The sequence below is a fragment of the Peromyscus leucopus genome, unplaced genomic scaffold, assembly GCF_004664715.2.
Source record: "Peromyscus leucopus breed LL Stock unplaced genomic scaffold, UCI_PerLeu_2.1 scaffold_305, whole genome shotgun sequence".
Lineage (NCBI taxonomy): Eukaryota > Metazoa > Chordata > Mammalia > Rodentia > Cricetidae > Peromyscus > Peromyscus leucopus.
The window spans coordinates 146,908-171,898 of record NW_023505184.1 but is presented as its reverse complement, the minus strand read 5'-3'; the positions used below and the strand labels follow the sequence as shown (position 1 = coordinate 171,898).

The 24,991-nt window shown below is 45.7% G+C and overlaps 1 pseudogene; it reads right to left on the bottom strand.

Annotated features, from left to right (window-relative positions):
- Positions 1 to 349: 349 nt before the first annotated feature.
- The window catches only part of LOC114695737, a 65,255-nt pseudogene continuing 40,613 nt past the window's right edge, over positions 350 to 24,991 (bottom strand).

The window sequence follows — 24,991 nt, the reverse complement described above, 5'->3', positions numbered from 1 at the left end:
CCCTTCGTGGGACTCAGTGAAATCAGTTTCCAGGGAACTGAGAAAAGCAGAAGCTACCACCAAGCCATGGGAAGCTGGGTTATGTTTTTCAAAAAGTTTCATCAGAAGTGGATTCAGACACCCACTTTTAAACGAATCAGTATCGGCATAGGCTTCAGCCTCTAGCCTCGGAATCTTGAAACTACTTAAAAATCAAGATGTTTTCACTCAGCAGACTGTTACTTCTCAGACAGGCGGTCCAGCCGGAATGGAGCCCAGGGATGGAGTACCTGCCTGGTGTGTATGAGACGCTGGGTTCCATCCCCAGTACCATGAACAAACAAACAAAAAGGAAAAAAGAAAACAGAAAAAAGTGGACAATCATTCTTTTTTAATCTAACTCAGGCCTTCAGAAATACTTGAGTCTCTAAGGGGAGGAGGCCCCGGAGACCTGGCTCCCCTTGTGCCTGCAGCAAGCATCCGGCCACGGAGAGGCAGTCCCCAGTGCAAAGGTCAATGTCTGTGCAAAAGACCACACTGCCGGGCACAACCCTAAGAGGGCCTCAATTATAGTCTTTGACTCTTTAAAACACAAGTGTCCTAAATTATGGAGCCCAGCAAGTGAGGGCAGAGAAGTTAACATTGGAAAATCCATCTGAGAAAAGTCTAGTAGCTTTCAAGGGCGGATGCCTGCTATGCACTCATCACTTAGATCACGTGTTTGTTAAATATTCACAGTAATTTCAGAGAAAGAAACCTTCGCATCTGTAAAACCTGCATCTGTCAAGTTTTTAGCCCCACGCCGGCTCAGTGCAAGACTTCAGAGCTGCTGGGCCAGCTCCTCCTTGGCAGTCCATCCTCTCCGGGCAGCTACACCTTCAAGGTGGGCTGCAAGATTCCTTTCTCAGTGAGATGAGTCTTCAGGGTTCTGTAGATGTTTAACTGCTGTTCTGGTTGAAGCAGCAGCTGCTGGAGGACCTTGCTGGGATTCGGACCCCTGAGGATGAAGCAGAGAAGACAGGGTCACACTGTCTGCATGGGGGGTGGGGGCTGAGTGAGCAGGTGCTCCCGAGAACCCGTGCTAGGCAACCATCTTTACAGAACTGAAACAGCTCTTCACAGGATCCCAGGTGAGTGCCCAGCGCTCCTGTGGAGGGGAGCAAAGGGCCAGAATGACTGTGCCATGAGATGCAAGGGGAGTGGGCATGGAGGGAAGAGCAGGCACAGGACAGAGACCTAAGTTCTACAGACAGTCTCTTAAGGGCAACTTGATAAGAGCAAACCCGCAGGGCAGGAGACGCGGGACAAACAGAAAGGAGCGCACACAAAGAAATTTAAAATTCTTAGCCTCAAAGAGACTTCTAGACCATGGAAGGTGCTTCGCTGAGGAAATACCATCAGGGAACTATGACCACTCATATGAGAAACAAAACACTAAAGTCCTGCTCCAAAGCCCCTACCCAGAATGCACCATGGTGTCAATGCTTTCTTCCAAGTCCCAGGGAAATGCCAAGAAGCAAAGAGTAGGAAGACCCCCCTCTGCTCTTTGAACAGAGGCCCGAGGAAAGCCCTGGCCTCTTGCTCTTCTGCCGCAGCAGTCCATGCAGGAAGAAGGGACCCAGGGAGCAGCTACGTGACCTCTGGGCCATGACCCAGCTCACCACCCCTCTCTCCTTGGGCTCACTCTTCCAGGACCCCTGCCCCAGCCTTTCAGTGTACAACCCAGCTGAGGTACAAAGCGCTCAGAGGAACTCCAGGCAGGGGTCCCGTCTTCACACCCTGGCTTCTGGTAACACTGCCGCAGTCATGGGAATGCAACTGCCCACAGCCGGGCCTGGAGAGCTCACATTTATACATTCCATATGTGCTTTTGTAAAACAACGGTCTGTGAAGTAAGACAGACATAGTAGCTTACACCTGTAGCTCAGTACTGCACATGCTGAGGCAGAAGAATTACCACGAGTTGGAAGCCAGGCTGTACTATATAGTGAGTTCCAGGTCAGTCTGGTCTACAGAGTAAGACACTGTCTCAAAAAAAAAAAAAAAAAAAAAAAAACCAAAGCAACCCCCCCCCCAAACCTATCACCTTAAAAATATCTGTGTATAATTATTGCCATTAAGTCTTCCTCCATGCATTTGCAGAGTGGTGCATGTGCAAACAATCGTTGAGATTTAAATGGAAAAATCCCATGAGCAAAATAGGAAGGAGTGGCACAGAATTCTGAGACACACATTAGAAAAAGGTAAGTAAATGACTTATAAGATGGATTTTAAAAACAGAATGGTAAGAAATGGAAATTCCAGCGACACAGAAATGCCTTCTATAGAATTATCACAATGGGGAGGACAGAGGCACAAGTGACTCTGAAAAATCTTTGCCTCAACAACAGCTACACCAGAGCACAGAGCAGCAGCCGCCCAGGGTCACTTCCTATCAAGGCAAACTGGCAGAGCCTGTGGCCGTGTGCCCCTCACAGGCAAAGTCCACTCAAATTACAGCCCGGCTTGTCTCGTTATATTCCATGGCTTAACCTGGAGCAGCCGCCCACAGAGGAAGGAGCCATCCCAGCAAGCTCAGCTGAATGGAAAGTGATGTCAGCGGGCGGTTTCCCGGCAGCTGGATCCAGGACACAGCTGCCTTCCAAATAGGCCGCGGATCTGCTTTCAGAAGGCAGGGACATAGCTCAGCGTGACTTTGCCGCTGAGAGAGCACAAGATAAATTCCTTTCTAAACAAAGAGTGTGAATTCATGCCTTAAAAACATGCCATCTTCGGAAAAAATGAAGCTGCTGTTTTTGTTTGTTTGTTTGTTTGTTTTTTAGGGACTTGGTCATAAATGACTAATGCCAAATTCCATCTACAAGGAAACGCCATATAAAAAGACAGAGACCACTGGTGGAGTCACAAAGAAAGAAAACAAGCAGAAAAGAAAGACACTGTTGAAATGAGCACAAGGGGATGAAAAAGATAGAGAACCAGCGTGCTAGCACTAGAGAAACAGAAGCTGCTGGAGCGTCCTCAGGGGGCCGGCGCAGACAGCGCGGCAGGCGGGAAAAGATGGCGGCACAGCGACCAAACGAGGAACACCACAGAGAAACCACGCTGTGTCACCGCATCGCAATACCACCTCAAAAGAGATGATTTCCAACTTACACATTGCTACCAAAGCAGAGAAGGGAATGAGCCGACCATGGCAGGAGAGCCAGCCCACAGCGCTCTGTTAAGGTGCAGCAAGCGCTCCCAACGCAAACGACCACACTCGGCACTCAGCAGAACTACACCAGACACAGTGTCGCGTCTAAACGCTGCAAGGTGGGCCTCTGCCTCTGTGCGGACGCAACGTGTACCAGAAAATGATGTGCTGAGCCACGAAGCAAGGTTCAAAAATTAAGTTCTTTTAACCACAATGAGACTAGGGCAAATATCAATAAAGAAAGAACAACAAAGTCTTGCTTTGTTTGGAGATCAGTCAATATACTTCTAAATAACCTGACTGTCGAGGAGAAGGTGACACAGGAAACTGAAGAACACTCACCACTGCCTGACAAAAACGAACACGCTACAACACACAGGACGAGAATCAAGTGCGTCACAGAGGAGCTCTGATTCAGCCTTAGATAAGGAGGTGAAAAATCAGCCACCCAGGCTCATCTTAAAATGGTAGACAAGGAACAAATTAAAATTTAAAAATAGAAAGAAATGAAAAAATGAGTATAAATCAATGAGGGAGAAAATAAATAGACCACACAGAAAACTAATAACCTCTTGGTTCTTTGAAAAGGTGAAGGAAGTTGGTAAATTTTAAGACTGTAACCTCCCTCCCCCAAAAAACTAATACAAAAATTCATACACTGGTATGGATACATAGTTTAAGTGTACATTTATGAATTCTAATGTAAGTTTCCCTCTCAATAACTCTGATGAAAACTTTTCTTCCGTGGCCTCCTGGGCCCCTGTGGAGACCATGGAGATCATCAAATCACTATGTTACTTCTGTTGGCTTTCCTGTGCTGACCTGCCACTGGCGGGCAGATCTGAAAGTCTTCTCTACTAACAGACCAAGCGTTACGAAACAGCCACCTCCTCTGCCCCTCACACAGCCAGCGCTAAACTCCCTGATACCTCTCCGATCACAGCAAGCAGCCCGGAAGACAGGGGTCCGCTTTGCTATGTTCTGTGCTCTACTCATACCTAGACATGTCACACCTAGACATGTCACAGACACTCATGTAAGAACTGGGCTGAATGGACTGTCCTTCTCTTCCTTAGCAGCGTTCAGTGAAATACCCACAGTAAAGAAATGCAGTCTGCTTGTACTTTGAACCTAGCATGAGTCACATTAACTGGGTCTTTTTATTGAGTCTTTTAATTGAGTCTGCTAACAATCATGGTGTATATACTACCTTAAGCTCAAATGTATTAAAAACAATGAAGATTGGACCCTACTACTTAGCGCTACAATTCCATGTAACTTGACATTATAAACTGCCATTGACAGAAGCAGTTAGTTTAAACCAATGGGAATTCAAAAGAGTGAGTCATACAATGAAAAGTTTTGGTTTTGTGTTTAACAGAACAGTACCTTATGAAGCTTGTGATGTACACATGCACGAACGTGGCCATCAGATACTGACAATCGAACCTGTCCATTATCCCGCCATGTCCGGGAATGGTGTTTGCAAAGTCCTGCAGAAACAGACAATGTGCCAAAGTGTCACTTGTGACAAATCCTGACCCGTGAATGTCTTTTCAGCTTGACAGACTTCACAAGGAAAACAACTTCACTATTAACTTTTTCTAACAAATACAAATAAATTAGAAAATACCACAGATTAAAATGGTATTTTTCAACTCTCCGCTCCCTGTCTAATGATTTCTGAATTGGCCCACAGCACTGAAATAACACTAAATATTAATTAAGTCTAGCACTTTTTCTCATTAATGTAATTTTTCTAAATTAAAAAGTCTACCAACTACCCTTATCTAATTCTGTAACTGCCTATGCCCCCACATGGCCAGAAGCCGTGTGGGAGCTGCCTCGGTGTGTCACAGATGCACAAGCATTTCCACCTCATGTTTACCCAAACAGCTCTTGTTCTGGAACACACACTGCAGTGATTAAGAGACATCAGTAAGCACTGAGGTAAGCGGAAGAACCGCGCAGCGGCTCACTGAGAACACCTCAGCCAGCCTGAGGTGAGGCTAGGGGGTGAGGTTTCTGCAGCCGCACTCACTGCCTGGACCCCAGAGAGCACAAGTCACTCACACAAGTAACTCGTGGCTCTTCTCACACACCATGGCACCTAACAATCAACAGCAACTGTACCTTCAGATGTGAAAGAGGAAAAGACCCTCTCTTCAATGAGGAACCTTAGAGACCGTTGAAAACAAAAACAAAACCAAAACACATTCTAAACACCTATGACTGATTTCTGCCAACCACTTCCTCCCTTCTCTGTCCACGGAGGCATGAGGGAGCCCAGAGGCCTGATCCCACGGCAAGGCAGTTACCCCCCCCCCCATGCAGCCTCAGTTAGCTGCCACTGCGGACTGGACTGTTTCCCACCCTCCCCCCATGGGAGGAGAGCATCTTGTAGGCTTTGTGGATTATCTGCCCGGCTCCCCCAACAGCACCCTGTGCAGGGCAGAGGCTCCCTGAGTTCACTTACTTCCCTGGCCGTCCTAAGGTCTAATGTGGTCGGGTTTCCAAACACTGTGCTCTCAGGCCTTCTCTAACACAGCCGCTCTGTCCTTGCTCCCCTTCGACAAACAACTCCCTCCTTGTCCTCACTTCAGTCTCTTCCTCAGACTTTCCAGTAAGACTTACTCTCTTTTTAGATCTCAGCTCCAATTCCACCTCCTCAGAGCACCGTTCCTGACCTGTTAACACATCTTCAACAGCCATGCCAGCCCTTAATGAGCCAATGCTACCTTAACCCGGCGAGGGAGGAAGGCCATGAAGACATAGCTTTAGGATGACCCTGCTCTACTAAAGCGTAGGGCCAGCTTTCAGCGAACCGGCTCCCACAGGCTTAGTGTGGCCAGTCGTGGACACATCCCGATGACGAAATGGCTCCTAATGATGTGCACTAACAGCGTAGCAGAGAATGTAAGACACACCTTGATTTTGAAAGCTCTTTGAATCCACTGGCGAAGAAGCCTCCAAATGGGCCAATCAGTGAGGCAAACGTTGAGAGAGCAACGCTGTGTATCTGGAAGGGATACAAGCTCACGGTGTCCTAAGGAGGAAGAAGTGGAGAGGAGCAGCCGTGTTAACACCGCACTCATTCATGCTATGTGACCCAGGAACCACGGCAGACCCAGGAGGTCAAAACAGGCCACATTTTCTGTCAACGTCTCATGCCTTAAAGACCACGGGATAAAAAATGCCATCATCGGCAGTTCCATGCCCTGCTCATCACCCACAGCCTCACTGGCACACCTGGTAGAATTCTAGCTCATCCAGGGCTTAGGAAACAGCTGTGTGGGGGATTCACACTTTAGTTTCCGTTTGCTCTTTGGGCCATAACACTTGGTTCTTATAAGTATAGGATTTATTTTAATTTTATATTTTATAATGCTAGCTAATTTTAAATGATGAAATAGCAAAAAGTTGTCTTTATCGCCACTAAGTTGAAAGCTATAGAAACACACAGAAATAAAATTCTTTTCCTCTTCTTTCGTTTTTTAAAAAAATTAATTTTCAAGACGGGTTTGTCTGTGTAACCTTGGCTGTCCTAGAACTTGCTCTGTAGACTAGGCTGACCTCGAGTGCTGGGACTAAAGGTGTGTACCACCACTGCCCAGTTCAGAAATGAGTTTCTTAAAAACTGTCAAGGGGTAGTGGCGTGTACTCTGTAAGCTGACACAGAAGTACCTTGAGTTGAAGGCCAGCCTGGGCTACATGGTAAGACCCTGACTCAACAAAACAAGACCTGTCCAAATGAACATGAACAAGATGATTGCCAAGGATTTAGTGAAATCATCTGAACAGAATTTTATATTCAAATTAGTTGAGTGTACAGCTCTTTTCCTCCTTAAGTAACTATGAACTAAAAGCAGCACATGATGAATATGGTTCAAAAAGATGTTCAGCCCACAAAGTTTTGGATCTGTTCTCAAAGAACAACACTGCTCCAAACTTTAGACTGGTACCAGCCAAAGGTTTATTGAATAGAACAGGAAGCATGGATAGTGAAAAAATGTTTGGAAACGAAACATTGAGCACTCAAAGAGATAAATTATTTGTAGGCTAACTTGTTTCTAGCAACTTGCGGCTGAGTCTGAAGCACAGTGTACACACACATGTATGTGCACACAGTTACTGTATGTCCTTGCTAGCGTTCTGCTGCTGTGAGGGAAGCAAATCTGGCTTACAGGTTATACTTCATCACCAAGGCAAGCCAAGGCAGGAGCCTTAGGGACCCTGCTTGCTCAGCTCCTTTCCTCAGGCCCACCTGCCGAGTGATGGCACCGCCCACAGTGGGGTGGGCCCTCCCCATCAATCAGCAATTAAGAAACTGTCCCACAGACAAGCCCACAGGACAATCTGATGGAGGCAATCCTTCAGCCGAGGTTCCCTCTTCCCGTGTGAAAACTACTCAGCCCACCGTCTCCCACTTTGAGGATGCAACAGCAGACAGGCGGGGTCTACGGGAGAGCACACCAAACCTTCTGGGACGGCATCTCAGGTGCTTTAAATGGTGGCAATGGGAGACTCATTTTAAGAAGATTTCTATATTAAAATGACCCCTAAAAACAAGGGCTCTTTCAACTGACGGGTCTTAATTAAGTTTTATACTTACTCAAATCATGTCAGTAACCTGTATTTATTTATTTGTAAAAATCTTTATATTTATTTTTAAATTTTATTTATATTTTAAAATACTTTTAAAAACATAAAGTAAATTACTATCAGTATTTAAATCATTATGCAAATAAATTCCTAGTGCACAAACATACGCTTGGAAATGTTAATACCCATTTGATGTTTAAGATGACGACAGACATACAATCCACTTCTACATCTTTTAAAAAACGAGCCAGAACACCCCTTTGAACGGAGCTCAGTCGAACGGGTAGTTCCAATCACATTAGCTAGCCATTTGCTCTTACCCGTCTCAACACCGCCTTCAGGAACGGAGGGAGAGTAACTCTGAAGTTGGAAGAGTTCTGAGGGCTCACATTCTGTCACGAAAGAGTTGACGTCGCTTCGGTATTCCACTGGGCACACAAAGTACTGGTATTTGGACAACACGTAGGCAGCCTGAAGAACAAAGCAGAATGCATGAGATATTGCCCAAGTAAAAGGAGCTGAGTGCCACAAAGGACGGAGCCAGACCCGAGTGTCTTTGCAATGGCATTCGGCTAGGCAGTCACAAAGCTAGGTCAGGATGGTCCCAGGAGAAACCCTGACTGAAAGCCGTGAGCGCTCCATACAACCTCCGAAGGGGCGGGGCTGACGGTCTTAAAGGAGCCGTCTAGGAGATCTTACTTTTAAACTTTATCTTATTACTATTCTAAGTACGTGTGCAGGGTGTGTGTGCACCTGCCAGGGACTGCTCTGTGGACTCAGTTTCCTCCTTCTCCTTTTACGTGAACTCTGGGGATCAAACTCGGTCCCAGGCTCTGCACAGACAGTGCCTTTACCCACAGAGCCATCTTTCCAGCCCAAGACCTTACTTTTAAAAGTCTACGTAGTCACTCTTAGCAGGGCCTAAGAAGGCACGGTAAAGGGTGAATTATGAAGATGTGGGCTGTGCAGAGGGACTTACTAGACATAACGAGTTAATCTCATCAGCTGATACACAATCTCTAAGCAAACAGTGCACAACAGTGCAGGTGAGAGGCACCACTGTCCCTTACCAGCCAGGATGCCTGACTCAATGGTTCATCATTGAGGTCTTTAAAATTGGCCATCTCCAGCCATGGAAAAGGAGACCAGATAAAACATCTTCATGTACATTTGATCCCACTTCTCTGGCAGCAACTCACTCCACTGTTTGGCTCAAGAACAGCGGGAATTCAAACTTGCTGCTAGGAACAACTTTCTGCTTTCCCTGTGAGCCAGTTTCTTATCTGGTTGTACGTTACATTTTAAGGGCTCTTGCCTTCTTCCAGTGACAGGGCTTTCCATATAGAATCTCTAAATAATAAACTCTTACAGTAATACATAAACCTTAAGCAGGACTGGATTCTAGATGTATCAGTCATTACTAACATTCTACCTCAAAACTTGCTTTTTCCTCCAAATTCTACTAGAATTTTCTTTGAGAATGAATTGTTTTTGAATTGAACAGAGGGGTAGTTTCCTCAGACAAAGCCACACTTATTTACATGTTTACTCTCCCAAAGCTTTGTGTTGTATTGCTATGCTTGTGATTTTGTATTATCAACTATAGTTCTCAGGGACTAGACTTAAATTTTTGAATTCCCTAACAGTAATCTTTTTGTATATTTTTCTTTTATTTAGTCATGTACAGTCCCTTTATTGATACCTTTTACTGATGGGGAATGTCTTTCTGTACGCTGTGAATATGTGTTGCTCTGACTGGTTGATAAATAAAGTTTGGCCTATGGCAAGGCAGCTTAGAGGCAGGTGGGAAATTCAAAGAGAGAGACAGGAAGAAGGCGGAGAGATGCCAGCAAGCTGCCCAGAGTACTGGTGTTTGGACAACACAGGCAACCTGAAGAACAAAGCAGAATGCAACATGTATTGGACGCAGGTAAAGCCACGGAACACATGGCATACACAGATTAATAGTTATATGCTAATTTAAGATGTAAGAGTTAGCTAGCAAAAGGCTTGAGCCATGGCCATGCAGCTATAATTAATATAAGCCTCTGTGTGTTTACTTGGGGGGCGAGAGTGGGAGAGATTTGTTAAGTGGCAGGCCGGGAACAGGAAATCGTCCCACTACATTTTACTGTAGTAATTGTATTGTTATTTGCAGAGGGAGGTTGAGACGGGGTCCCGCTGTATGGCTCTGGCTGTCCTGGAACTTGCTCTGTAAGACCAGGCTGGCTTTGAACTCACAGAGGTCTGCCTGCCTCTGCCTCCCCAGTACTGTCACTAGATACCTTTAGTTAAACCCCAGCTCTAGGGCTAGGGATGTGGCTCAGTGGTAGACCATTTGCTCAGCATGGTCACGGTCCTGGGTTCAATCCAAGCACCAAAACAAATAAAACAACACTGCCTCAAACCCTCAACCGCGACCTGAATTTTAACCAGGCTGGGCTCACGGCAGACCTACTCATTGAGCCGGTGGGCACCGTGTGTCGGGAGGCAGACCTGAACACCATCTGCCGGCTAGTACTCAGAGGACACCTGTCCCAGCATCTGTACCCTCCTAACAGCAGAGAAGCTTTCAGAAAGGACCAAAACAAAGGCACCATGTGGGCCTACAACGTGGAGGCACTCTGGAACCACCTGACAAAGTCCAGCAGTCTGGATCCCTCTGGGACACAGAGTTTAAGCTTCCACGTGACCTGCTCTGTAGCCAGAGTGACAGGTACTGGTGTTCAAAGTTGGTTATGCTTAGTAGGTTGGGGTTTTTGTTTGCTGGTTTGAAGCATTTCACACACGAGTACATCACTTCCAGGCCTCCTGCTCCCTTCTCCAACTCCTCCTGTGTCCCCCGATCACGTCTCAAATTCATAACTCATCTTCTTCAATTACACTGTTTTACACGCTCACCTACACACACACACACAACACACACACACACACACACACACACACACACACACACACAAATGCAACCTGCTCATATGTATACATGTTTAGGGCTGATGACTTTGGATGGGATGACCTGTAAGGGTCTCGTCTCTCGAGAAGACTGATGCTCCTCTTTTGGCAGCCATCAATGGCCTGCCCTCCTCATCTAGGTGAGGCCTTGTGAGGTTTCTCCTGTGTGTGCTGTCATTGTTCAGTTCTTGTTTAGATGATCATTGCTAAGATTTCATGGGTGCAGCTCCCTGGAAAATATGGAAGACACTATCCTGCAGCAGACCTGGCTCTCTCCTTCTTCGGCGATGTTCCAAGAGTCTCAGGTGTAGAGGTGAAACTGTAGATGTCCTGGTGGGGACAGGCAGCCTGTCTTATATCTACAGGTAAGTGTGGCTCTCACTTCTCATCAAAAAAGTTCTTTCTGCAGCAGACGGAGACCACCACAGAATCAACACTAATCAAAACGCAGAGAATGACTGACTATGGGTGCCTATGTAGTAAGTTTCAATAAAAATATGACTAGCATTTTAGAAAAAGCTAAAACCTAACATGAGTTTTCAGAGTATAAATAAAAGTAAAATCCCAGTAAAACTCACAATGAATCCAAATATGACTGTGGAGAAGAAACCGCCAATGAATCCTTCCCAGGTCTTCTTGGGAGATAGCTAAAGGGGTAAGATGGAGGGTTGGTAAATGTACAAAGCCAGGGAGCGGAAGAGCCCCATTGAGTTCCCCCAATGCCCTGCACATCTCTTTCCTTTCCTCTCACTAGGACGGGCTGAAACTCCGGTTGTTCGTGGCATGGTCATGACTGACCTGAGCAAGCATCTCGAGCAGCACCCAATGCAGACAGCCCCTCAAACTCCCGTGATAGACTGTCAGCATCTATTCACCTCTGCTCAGCAGCCTCAAGTTCGTTCCCTTTTTTTCCTTTCAAAGGGCTATAAATTCAATATTGAAATAATTTCCTCACGACTTGCATGCTTCTCTTGGAATGAGATTATTAGTCGTCCTACACAGACATCGCCAGTCCTGACCTGCTACTGACCAGAGAAGAGAAGGAACACAACAAGGCACGGACGGACGGACAGACGGACGGACGGACGGACGGACGGACACTCAACACTCCAGGCTGTCTCTTCGTTGTCAGGGAGACTAGGGAGATAGGCCCCACTATGGAACCCATTCTGGTCTAGAATTCGCAACCCTCCTGCCTCAGCCTCTCAAGTCTGAGATTACAAATTTGTACTAGCCTGCTCAGCTCAGTCCTGATTTACAAGACATATGAGATTTCCTTCTGAAATGAAATATTCAACAGCCTTAAATTACGTACCCACCCCCGGAATCTATGTCTACCTTTAGACAGAAAGGAACATATTGTGCTGCTGAGAATAGACACTGGGTATGTTTCACAATCTGGCTATTATTTCCCAGTCAACGAGACATTCGGGGGGGGGGGGAATCTGGAAGTAAGTCTGGAACTTGGTAGTGTAAAGGGACAGGAGAGAAAACTCTGGTCCTAACTGCACCAAAGCTGCCATGGAAGGTAAGCATTAGAATGTACATGACCAGTGGGCTGGTAGGGACAGCATTAACTCTCAGGGGGAAAGAATGGGTCACAGCCCCAGCTACCTGAGCTCCTTGTAGACTTCTTATCTTGAAGTTGAGAAACCTCAAAGTTAAACTAGTTGGCAGCAATGGTTTCTTAACAAATCTGGTGACGTTTTTACCACAAAGAAGGAACCACTGCACCTTTTCCTGGGATAATCCCGTGTCTGTATTAGTGCCATCGAGTGGACTCAATTCAAAGTGTCTGCTGATTACTTAAGAGAGCTTCAAGCTGACTCATACCAGATCACAAGTTAATTGCCCAACCTTCTGGGCGTATCATACAAATAATCTTTGGTGAAATCACTTGAAAGGTATTCAAAACCAGTCCCCAGGATTCCTGTGTGGGTCTTAGTCTCTCAAGGCACGCTGGTTTAGAGTTCAGCCCATGCAAGCACCGTGAACACGCTGTCTTGTTCTCTGCTGCAGCAGCTTTAGACATTTCAGAGATCCACACCGTGCCCGCCAGCAGCCCTGCAGCGGGGCCTGGTGCTGTGTGACCACCCACAAGTGGAGAGTTGATGGCGGCACCCTGAGGGGCGGGCCACCCACACCCTCCCCAGGAGCACTACCCTTCCTCACACCGCTCTCAACAGCACAAGGCTAATCCATACTCCACCAGTTCCTCCATATAATTGCTTTCATCCCAGCCAAGGAACATACTTGTGAGACTCCTTCCTATTAAACACTCTGTTCAGTGTGGAAACTGACTCCTACATCAAGTCCCAACAAAAAGCTCTTTAAAAAAATAAAACCAGTCCTAAGAAAAGGGAAAAAGGGAAAGGTTGGATTTTTCATAAAGAAATGGATTCTTTCTTGCCCAAAATGAGATCTGAATAATTTAATCCACGTCCTTGCCTCCACGATCCATACACAGAAGAAAGGCTGTTCACACGTGCCTTCCTCCCTTGTCCCGACTTCCCACCGCTGGCTGTGGGACCCCCGGTCTCTCACTTATAATGAACTTGGGAGTCTTCGGATGACAGTACAGAAAGACCGTGCACCTTGCTCTTTTAGGAAGTTTGGGGAAGGACGGGATAGCGAGCTGTGGGAATGCTGGGAACGGGTTAAAGAACTAACTGAGCAACTGTTGGGGAGGAGAAACCAGCAGAAAGATGAGTTCTCACAAGTGAAAGAAAATGGAGTCCGGCCCCATGGAGGACCAGCTGAACACCTGACAGAAACTCAGAGCGAACTCCTAAGACAGTAGCTAACCGCCCTGCACTGTGGCAAGCTGCTGATGTGGGCATGGTGGCCTAGAAGTCCAAGTGGTGGCCTAGAAGTCAAAAGAAGTCAGACGCTTGCAATGTTCTGTGGCCTGGATTGAAGTCTATGGGAAGGGCTTCCCTCTAACATTTCCCATTACCTTAATTAAAGGAGTTCTTCCAAAAAAAAATCCGAAGAGGTAAGCAGTGATGTCATTGCAGATGACACTTGATATTGGAACAAGGAACCTTTAAAACATTAGCAGAGAAAAGTGTGTGATTAAACAATTTATAGCTCAGAATGAACCACACGACGACCCTTTAGATCACACAGTGGACAGCAGAGCACAGCCCCATGGCAAGGCCCAGGAGAGGCAGAAAATATCACACAAGCCTGCTTAGTTAGCCAGGAGATGGAACAAAGCCTACCACTAAACTAAGACACTTGGAGAGCGCTGCTAAGGAAACTATTAAAGAACCAATTGCTATAGTTACAAACATTTAAAATGTAATTATATAAGGAACTACTTTCAAGAAATCATCATTTCTTTTAAGAAGAGCAGCCTTGTGAGATGCAAGACAAGTCACTTGTGCAGCCAGAGACTAAAGTGACAAGCTTATACACGAAGCTCTTAATGCAAATTCTCTTTCAGGAAAATTATTAATTTCAGTTCTATCTTAGCCTACGACTGTGCCAAACTCTGATAAGTTTGCAGAACCTATTTATATAAGCAACATTTCTCCCTCAATTTAAAGGTTTTACATGGCATCCATCCCTAAACTAGATTGTTTACACAAACACATGCACATTTTGGTAAGCTGTCAGGAGGGTAAAACTTATGCTGGCCAAACTCCAGTTAGCTGCAGAAGATTCTACTTGCTGACTTCACGACAGATGTGAAGGAAGAAGCCTCATTTTCATCATCTATACGCATGTACAGAGAACTTCACTAAGCCTTTCTCCATTCCAGATCATCTCTAATTATTAATTTGGATAACTTTTAATTAATAAAAATGCTGTCTGCAGTGCTGTGGAGCACACAGCTCTGCACATACACAGTCTAGAAGCTTGCTCGTTTCCAGACGTGAAGCAGGACCCACCCAGCTGTCGCCCGGAGAAAAGGCATTTATCCACCCCACTTACTGAAAGCCACATGCTCCACATAAATAACATCCAATCTTTGTTTCTTAAAAAGTAATGCTGGGGCTTATTAGCATCGAAAAATGGAAGTGGGTCTTGAGGAAGACTTTCTGCCTTTTATTTGGAACTAAAAGAAAGGTTTCCAATCATTAATAAAGCATTTTTGTGATCAGTTGTCAGAGAGTAATTAAAACTCGGTAATTTTAATGGGATACAGCAAGTGGTTCCCGTGTTGTAGCGGAAACCGCAAAGCTCCTGCCGGTGTTGGGGGTTAAAGGGCAAGACAGAAAAACAGAACGCAGCATAACAACATAATCCCTTACCATATCATGCCTTCAAACAGATTTTGGATGACAAGATGTGACTGAGTAACGGTTATCAGTAAAGTGACATGGGTCCATGCGAACTGTTAATAGCCCAACAACACAAAAATTAGCAAACACAGCTCATTAGACAGCCAATTAGCAAGAGCAATTTTGAAACACAAATTTTCTGCCGTGACTTCTGATCAGAATTTGTAAGATAAGGTCATATAAACAAAACAAGTGTGGTTAGTAAATTACACTGTCTGCTAAAGCCTGAAATAACGAAAACGTTTAGCAAAATAATTGTCATTTATACATAAAGGGAATGCAACTACCAGCGAGACACACTATTGCGTTTTTAGAAACACGGAGAAATAAAGCATGGTCCTGGATGACTCCATTTAAATTGCTGAGGAGCTGACAGTGTTGCTGTGGTGTGTGGAAAACAGTGGCGGTCTCTGAATGCTTCGTAGTTGGCATGCCGAAGCTCCTTTCTTTCCTCAGTTTCCTGACAACCTCCCCTGGAAAGAGTTATTTCTAACTCTAAGTGCTTAAAACTCTCAGGATTCAACTGCCTTTTCGTGCTGAAAGTTGATCTTTCTGGGTCTGTTCAATGACATTATGCAATTTCAAAATTTGCAAGTCCTGTGCTGTTTGCCTCATCACCATCCCACATCATCCCTCCCTCCCCTCAGCCTGAGAGATTGCTGTTTCAGTGACTTTCAGGACAATTACTGTGGGCAGAATGTGAGCCCAAAGCAGCCATTCTATGTACTCATCTGACAGACTTGATCGGCAATTATGAAGTGACTTTTCAAATAATTCAGATTCTTATTTACTCTTAAACACTATTTTTCATTTCAGCACGGTATTTGATGTCGGTTGTTTTCTTCTGCTCCACTGGTACACATTTAAAGGAACCAAGCACTTTGTACTAGTTGCTTTAAAATACAATTTTTCAATAGGCAACTGGCCCTATTATATTATAGATTTCGCTCTACATCCAGTAAGTCCTAACACCCATATTCAGGAACCATGCATACATGGATCAAAATGCACACTTATTTTTTCTTGCCACTGTTCCCTAAGCAATAACGATTTCCATAGGATTTGATGATGTTAAGTCTTGTAATTAACTAGAATGATTTCAAGAGCAGGGGAGGACACAAGTGGGCCACAGGGAAACAGAAGGTCTCGAGCATGCATAGAGTTTGCTATTCACAAAGATTCTAGAACCAAGTTCCTGATGGGAGATTGGACTATTTCCAATTTGTCTTGAAGATTTTAGATTTCATTAAGATTTTACTCTAGGACCACCTGAAATTAGAAATGTAGGTAGGAAATACTACAAATTTCTTAGCAATAATAATTTGTAGAATGTTTTCTTAAGGAAAAGCCCACGTGGGAAGTGTGATCCAACCTGACTAAGCCTTGCTGACCCATGAGTTTGTAACTCTCAGTACTCGCTCCGCTTTAGGAAGATGAGAAGTTCACTGTGTAAAGTAATGGATCTCAGGAAACACAGACTACTTCTCTCCAGTGAACAAGGTATCTCGGTGCAATGGCGACCTGTGACTGACCCTAACGACCACGAAAGCACACGCTCTGCACTAGGCTGATGCCAACAGACGGTGTCCAAGGTCAACTTCAACAAAACCACACGGCACATACTTGCCAGGCTTCAGCAACTATCCCAAGGATGTTAAGGGGTTCAAACAGATCACATATTTTTCTTTGAAAATACTTAAAAATGTTTCAGGATCACTTTAGGGACTGCTGTATGTCTTAAATCTCAAAACCTTTTCAACTTCAATATTTTGTAATCGAATGAACAAAAAAAAAAAAAAAAAATTGAAAAATTCTCCGGGCTCAGGCAAGACCTTAACTAGTTAATGGGACTGTTGTCTCTTCGGGTCCAGGACAAAGGATGAACGCGGCTTATGGAAAGCTGTGATACACACCATGTAAAACTGCAGGCGGTAGTGTTTCTTCACCAAGCTCAGCACAAACATGCAGAAACCTGTTCAAAAACAAGAGACATGCTGTGTGATTCTACATGGAGTACACGATTCCCTGAACACCACGCCCCCCAGAACACCAGTTTCCTGTATCACGTCCAAGCACACTTTAGCCGTCACTCAACGCTACTCTCCTACTTAACAGTAAGCATTTTAAGTAGCTTCCTGGAGGAACGATTTTGAAATCTCTGAAGTGCCAAGTACACTCCATGAGAAAAAATTCAATCACTATCTCCTACATTAATTAAATGAATTAGTCCCTTGCTAATATGGGACTGGAAAAACGTCTTAAATTATCAGGTTATCAAGAGCAAGCTGGTAGGTCAGTGGTCCACTGTTTGCCTAGAGTGTTTGGGGGCTCTATACTGGATCTTCAGCATAGCAAATCCCACCTCATAAAATGTCGATTGACTTGAGAGTATGTACAGATTGTGTTCAATGCCTATACAGCAAAACATGAATGACTATTATGGCAGCGCATGCCTATTAAACACGTTATGTTCCTAATTCCCATCTAAGCTTTTCCATGTATTCATTCGATCCCTCCAATATCTTGAGTAGCTAGCCTTCATCATCTCCTCTTCACAAATGAAGAAAAAGGGTTTGTTTCTTCACTGAGGATTACAGAATTAAAAGAAATGTTTAGATGCCCCTGGCCCTCAAGGCCCAGTTTCATGGAAACTCAAGTAACTTGAAGTACAAAGAGCAACTTGAATTTCTCAGACCAGTCGCATGAATGCGGCAAAATATAATGCTCTTAAGTCATTTCTTATTCCCAGGGTTTGAGTTGCATCATACATTTATTACGAGGAAGATGTGCTGCGGCTGCCCGTTCAGTAAACCTCCCTAATCATTGTGCTAACACAACGAGGCACTTTCTCAGAACACCAGGAAACTTATAAAGACGTGTTTCTAGCAGAGGTGGATACTGAAAATGAATGCAGAAGCCCAGTCTAATTTAGATAAGCCGCCACACTCCGCAGTGCGTTTAGAGAGAATCTGACGCAGACACTGAATCTGTGTGTCAACTGACCGACACCACACGAGACGAACACTGGATTTTTGCATCTCTGGACTCAGTTTACCAGGCATTATAACCAAGGATGCATCTCTCCTCAAGGCAGAGACCCAAAGAGCAGCTGCCTCTGTGAATTTGACAACTGACTTTTAAATATCCAACGTGAAGGATTATGGCAAAGTAAAGGCAGTGGGAGAGTGACCACAGTTCCTACCTCCGTTTGTCAGTACAGAGTAACCGGGCTTCCTGGACTGCAGGGCCATGGGAAACACCCAAGAGCTCTAACAACATTGGGGGGGGGGGCAGATAGGGAATGAGCACTAGAGGAAAAGAACTAAGAACACGGAGTCTGTCTGCGCTGCGGCGGCTGCCAAGCGTGGAAAAGTCTCGCTTCACAGTTACTGCCTTTAAGCTTTCCTTCTGGGATGACCAGATTCTGCTTCCTTTATTTCTTTATTGAGAATTTCGTATGTGAATGCTGGAGTTATCACTTTCCCTCTCTCTAACTTCTCTTACAACCCCCAACTCCTCAAATTCGTGGATGTCCACATGTAGACAAAATGGGAGCCTTTCTATCACACTGTACAAAATCAACTCCAAAGGCATCAAAGACCTAAATGTGGAACCTGAAATGCTGAAGCCACTCCAAGGAAACACAGCCAGTACCCCACAGGATGGGGGTGAAGCAGAGTACTCTCTGAAGGGGGCTCTGTCTGCCTAGGTGCTAAGGCCAAGAATGGACAGACGGGACCTCACAGAACTAAAAATCCCATACAGTAAAGGAAAGAATCGTCAAGTCCAGAGAAAGCCACGGAGCAGACAGTCTGTGACAACTACTCCCCCAATAAAGGGTTAAAACCCAGAACATACAAAAACGCACAAAACAGTCAAGAAAATAAATGACCCAATTAAAAACCAAGCCAGGGATCTGAACAGAGAGTTCCCAAAAGAAATAAAAATGACTAAGAAATATCTCAAAAATGTGTTCAAGATCCTTAGCAATGAGGAAAATGCAAATCAAAACATTTTGAGATTTCATCTTACCCAGTAGAATGGCTAAGATCAAGAAAACAGAGCCAGACAGTGGTGGCGCATGCCTTTAATCCAGCACTTGGGAGGCAGAGGCAGGTGGATCTCTGTGAGTTCAAGGCCAGCCTGGTCTACAGAGCGAGTTCCAGGACAGCCAGGGCTGTTACATGGAAAAACCTTGTCTTGAAAAACAAAAGAAAACAGAGAAGAGAGAGAGAGAGAGAGAGAGAGAGAGAGAGAGAGAGAGAGAGAGAGAGAGAGAGAGAGAGAGAGAGAGAGAGAAACAGAGAAAAAGAAAGAAAAGGAAGGAAGGAAGGAAGGAAGGAAAGAAGAAAAAAAGAAAAGAAAAGAAAAGAAAAGAAAAGAAAAGAAAAGAAAAGAAAAGAAAAGAAAAGAAAGAAAAGAGCTAGCAAGAGATGCTAGTGAGGATACAGGAAAGGAGAGCCACACTTCCTTGGTAGAACTACAAGTTGGTGCAGCCACTTGGAAATCAATGTGGACAATTCTCAAAAAGCTAAAATCAGATCTACCACATGACCCGGCTAGCCACTCCATGGCATTTACACGCCCAGGAAGACAGAGGCTACATAGTCTCTTATCTACAGATCCTAGCTCCAGTCTTCAGGTGTGAGCATATTATCTGCAGTAACCACGGAAACCAGGGAGTAAGGGGGGAGGAGCTCTAGAGAGGACTGGAGGGACACAGGTGCCATGGAGGGGAAATGGGGGAAATGGGCTGGGGGGAGGACTCACCTGGGGAGGGAGAAGGGAAGGAAACAGAGGGAGGGGGGCAAACAACACTAAGGACCTGTGACAAAGCCAAAGGAAATGGAGAGTGTGTGGTGTGTGTGTGTGGGGGGGGGATATGTATGTGTGTGTAGTGTCGTGTGTATGTGTGTGGCAAGTGTGTGTATGTGTGTGGGGTGTGTTGTGGAGTATGTGGTGAGTGTGTGGGGTGTGTGTGTATGTGTGTGGTGAGTGTGTGTGTGTGGGGGGTACATCTGTGTGTGGAGTGTGTGGGGATTGTGTGGTGAGTGTGTGTAGAGTGTGTGGCAAGTGTGTGTGTATGTGTGTGGGGTGTGTATATGTGGGCATGGGCGGTGTATATGTGTGTGTGGCATGTGTATGTGTATGTGTGAGGGGTGTGTGTGGGGGGGTGCAGTTTAAATGAATTCATGCCTCTTTGGTAACAATGCTCTATCCAAAGGCCATAAACTACGGTGGCTACTTTTAATTGGTGATTTGACACAATCTACAATCACTTGAGAGGAGGATCTCGAAACTCTAGCTCAGGTGGCCTGTGGGCAACTCTTTTATGTTAATTGGCTCCTGGACTGTGTATGTGGAGAGAGGGCGCTGAGCACAGGCAGGCATTTTCCCTCTGCCCCTGCTGTGGGGGTGACTAGCTGCTTCAAGTTCCTGTCTTGACTTCCCCAAAACAGGGGACTGACCAAGAACTGAGAGCTAAAACAAAGTTGTTTTTTTTTTTTTGGTCAGGGAGTTTTCATCACACAACAGAAATAAAGCTGAAACGCCTCCCAGAGCGGTGGATCTAGCTTGCAGTGTGGTCGGAACGGGACCTCTGTGCACCGCTGACTGTGCTTGAAGCTGCATGTCCACGGCCTGGATTCAAAGGCTAATGGGGGCCAGGCAGAGCTGGGGACTGCCGGACTCCCCTCTCTGCACAAGCACATCCCTCCGTCCCCGGCACAGCATCAGGAACTTCTTGATATCATTAGCTGAGATGCATCAAACAAAGGATCAGCAGAATCATTCGGCACTCTCCTAACGGACATTTCACCCAAACAATCCTGACCATCCATTTTGACTGGTCCAGTCTCACCCACAGGATACAGATACTCAAGAACTAAACACATCAAGACCACACACTTCTCTGACTTCAGGGGAGGAGGTGTAAAGTGTGATGGTTTGATAAGTATGGCCTCCATAGGCTCATATATTTGAATGCTTAGCCACCAGGGAGTGGGACTGTTTGAAAGGATTAGAAGGACTAGGAGGTGCAGCCTTGTTGGAGGGGGTGTGCCACAGAGGATGGGCTCCTCAGCCTGTGGACCGGGATGTAGTTCCCAGCGACTGCTCCAGCACCTGCCTGCCGCCATGCTTCCCGCCATGATGACAACGCACTAAGCCTCTGAAACGGTAAGCAAGCCCCCAATGAAATGTTTTCTTCTGTAAGTGTTGCCTGGGTGGCGGTGTCTCTTCACAGCAACAGAACAACGACTAAGACATCAAGTTTATCTGAAGCTAAATATTTTTAAAGAAAAGCATTCTTTTTAAAAATAAATGTAAGAATCATTATCATTCAAAACTACATGGCTATGTGAATATTTTATGATTAAAACATAAAAGTGTGTATATATTATATCTTAATAACTCTAAGGATAATTTATACATTTGGATCCAGTCATACCTTTTCCTTCACTAAAAAATATTTATACAGCTGTGTTATCAATAAAAATCATAGGCTTTATTACATCACCACCAATAACAGCACTCACTAGAAAGTCTGCTATGCTGGGCAGTTTTCGTTAACTTGACACAAACTGGAGTCGCCTAGAAGGAGGCGCACTCAACTGAGGAACTGCCTCCATCAGATTGGCTTTGTGGACACGTCTGTGGGGTGTTTTCGTGATGAATGACTGACCGTATGAGTGACACCCCTGGGCAAGTGGCCCGGAGAGTATAAGAGAGCAGCTGAGCAAGCAATGAAGCGAGCCACGCCTCCGTGGTCTCGCTTCACCCCGGGCCTCCAGGCTCCAGCTCTGGCTTCCCTCAAAGATGGAGCCCGCGCATGAAATACAAACCAAAAAAAACTCTTGCTTCCGCAGGTTGCTTTTGCTCAGCGTTTTAACACAGCAACCGAAGACAAACTGGAGCAGGTCCCTAAACACACTCAGCCGTGAGGAACAGCTCTCAGTACAGTTGTGTGGAGCTGTGCTGGCTGAGCTGGAGGTGCTGACACAGATATGAGCATCCTGCTTCCCATCCAAGCATTCCCCAGGTGGCAGCAAGGGCCGGTTTCCAACAGACAAAGAGAAGGGTCTACAGCAAAGAACAAAAGCAAATGAGATGGTCCAGCAGGTTCTGAAAAGTGAAGGAAAAACAGATATTGGAAAAGCCCAAGAGACACAATACAGCAGCTTTCAGAAAATGAGTTAACAATTTAACAACTTATCAAGCATTTATGAAATTCCAGATGCAAGATACAAAAAGAAGTGAGAAAGGGCGTGAGAATTACAGAGATCGCTGTCCAGTTAAAGAGATGGAAAACAGAAAACTAAAACTTTAATATTAGTGAGTAAGCACTCAGTAAACATGTGGCGTCATCAATTCTGCAACAGCCATGAGGAGGGGCCAAGTGTGACCAAGGCGCTAACGGACTCACTCCTCCTCACTCTTTACTTGGCTGCACTACTTGCCAAAATGCAAACTTGTAGCATCATCTTAAATAAGTTCATAGGCACACTGCATTGTGTGGTCTAGTCACACCCAGACTACAGCTGTGCCGTCCACACACACTGCACTGTGTGGTCTAGTCACCCCGACTACAGCTGTGCCGTTCACACACACAGCACTGTGTGGTCTAGTCACACCCCGACTACAGCTGGGCTGTCCACACACACTGCACTGTGTGGTCTAGTCACACCCAGACTACAGCTGGGCTGTTCACACACACTGCATGTGTGGTCTAGTCACACCCGACTACAGCTGGGCTGTCCACACACACTGCACTGTGTGGTCTAGTCACACCCGACTACAGCTGGGCTGTTCACAACACTGCACTGTGTGGTCTAGTCACACCCGACTACAGCTGGGCTGTCCACACACACTGCTGTGGTCTAGTCACAACAGCTGTCCACACACACTGCACTGTGTGGTCTAGTCACACCAGACTACAGCTGGGCTGTCCACACACACTGCACTGTGTGGTCTAGTCACACCCCGACTACAGCTGGACTGTTCACACACACTGCACTGTGTGGTCTAGTCACACCCGACTACAGCTGGGCTGTCCACACACACTGCAGTCTAGTCACACCCCGATACAGCTGGGCTGTTCACACACACTGCACTGTGTGGTCTAGTCACACCCCGACTACAGCTGGGCTCACACACTGCACTGTGTGGGGACTACAGCTGTTCACACACACTGCACTGTGTGGTCTAGTCACACCCCGACTACAGCTGCTGTTCACACACACTGCACTGTGTGGTCTAGTCACACCCCGACTACAGCTGGCTGTCCACACACACTGCATGTGTGGTCTAGTCACACCCAGGCTACAGCTGGGCTGTTCACACACACTGCACTGTGTGGTCTAGTCACACCCCGACTACAGCTGGACTGTCCACACCACTGCACTGTGTGTCTAGTCACCCAGGCTACAGCTGGGCTGTCCACACACACTGCACTGTGTGGTCTAGTCACACCCGACTATAGCTGGCTGTTCACACACACGGCACTGTGGTCTAGTCACACCCCGACTACAGCTGGGCTGTTCACACAGAGGTTAAATGAATTGGAAATTCAAAAACTGATTCACAAAGAGTCACATTAACTGAATTTTAAAGGCAAAGCTGCCAAAGGACACTGATCAGATAGCTTAAGGATTTTAAAGGAAGCAAAAGAAGCACATACGAATGTGAGCAGAGAGGTCATCTGCTAAAACAACACCCACGTGACTGCAGTTGCTATGTTTTGGGGTCAACCACCCCGAACGCATCAACCCACCATTACACAACCTGTAACCACACCCTTGCTCTCAGTCTACACAGCCCAAACCCGAGTCACCAAGCCGCCCGGGAGATGTTCTTTCGTCTCTGGAGAAACCTGTGTGATTTTCAGTCTTGCTGACTTTTTTCTTATTAGTCAAATTCATTTTGTGACAAGCTTTTCTAAGTCAGATACTACTCAGTGAGTCACCTTATATGACAGGAAGCAAGTCATTGAACGTCATGGCCTCTGATGAGGGGGACAGAGATATCTACATTTTATTTCAATAAACTTTAATGTCCATGGAACAGCTTAGGTTGTCTTTACTTTTAACATCAGCAAAGACATACACTTTCCAAAGCCCTTTGGTCACCGCAATAAAGCCAGCGTTCCACAGCGCCCTTTCACACTATCACGTGAACAATACAGATAAAAGAACACGGCATGCCTCCTATTTCCTTATACCATTTCAAAGTCCAGCTCCGTCAGTTAGACCCACAATACTGCCTAACAGTTTAAAGACTCACTTTAAGAACAGCAAGCAAGTCAGAGAGGCCAAGGCAACAGCGCTCCAAAGCATGGTGTGTGAACCCACACATCCTCAGCCTTCTAACAGATCAGCAAACACAAAGGTATTGGGAGACTTACTGCCAGCCTCAGCAGAGCACTCTGGGAATTGAATAAATGAGAGCCACACAGTTGGACCTAATAGCTCCCAGCTCACTTCCAAGCTGCTGTGTGGGGGTTTTGTAGAACTGTAACAGTATCTATCTCCTATGCAGATGTGAGAGCTTTCAGAAAGCTACATTAGTGGAAATTGGGCAAAATCAAAAGGGAAATGCTAATTCTTTGTTGTTGTTTTCTTTTGTTTTTTGAGACAGGGTTTCTCTGTGTACTTTTGGTGCCTGTCCTGGATCTCACTCTGTAGACCAGGCTGGCCTCAAACTCAGAGATCTGCATGCCTCTGCCTCCTAAAGGTTGGGATTAAAGGCGTGCGCCACCACTGCCCAGCTAATTCTTACAACTACATGTGGATACAGAAATATCTCAACTAAAAAGGTACATTTTAAGCCGATAACCGGACAGAGCAATTTTTTCATAGATTATCATAAAATAGTGTCTGGGTTCCAAGGACCAGCTAACTGTCCACTGTGGCAGTTTATATCCCTTGGTGCTGAGTATAAGTCTGCAGGGCTCAGGTTCTGCCTCCGCGCTGCTCCCCTG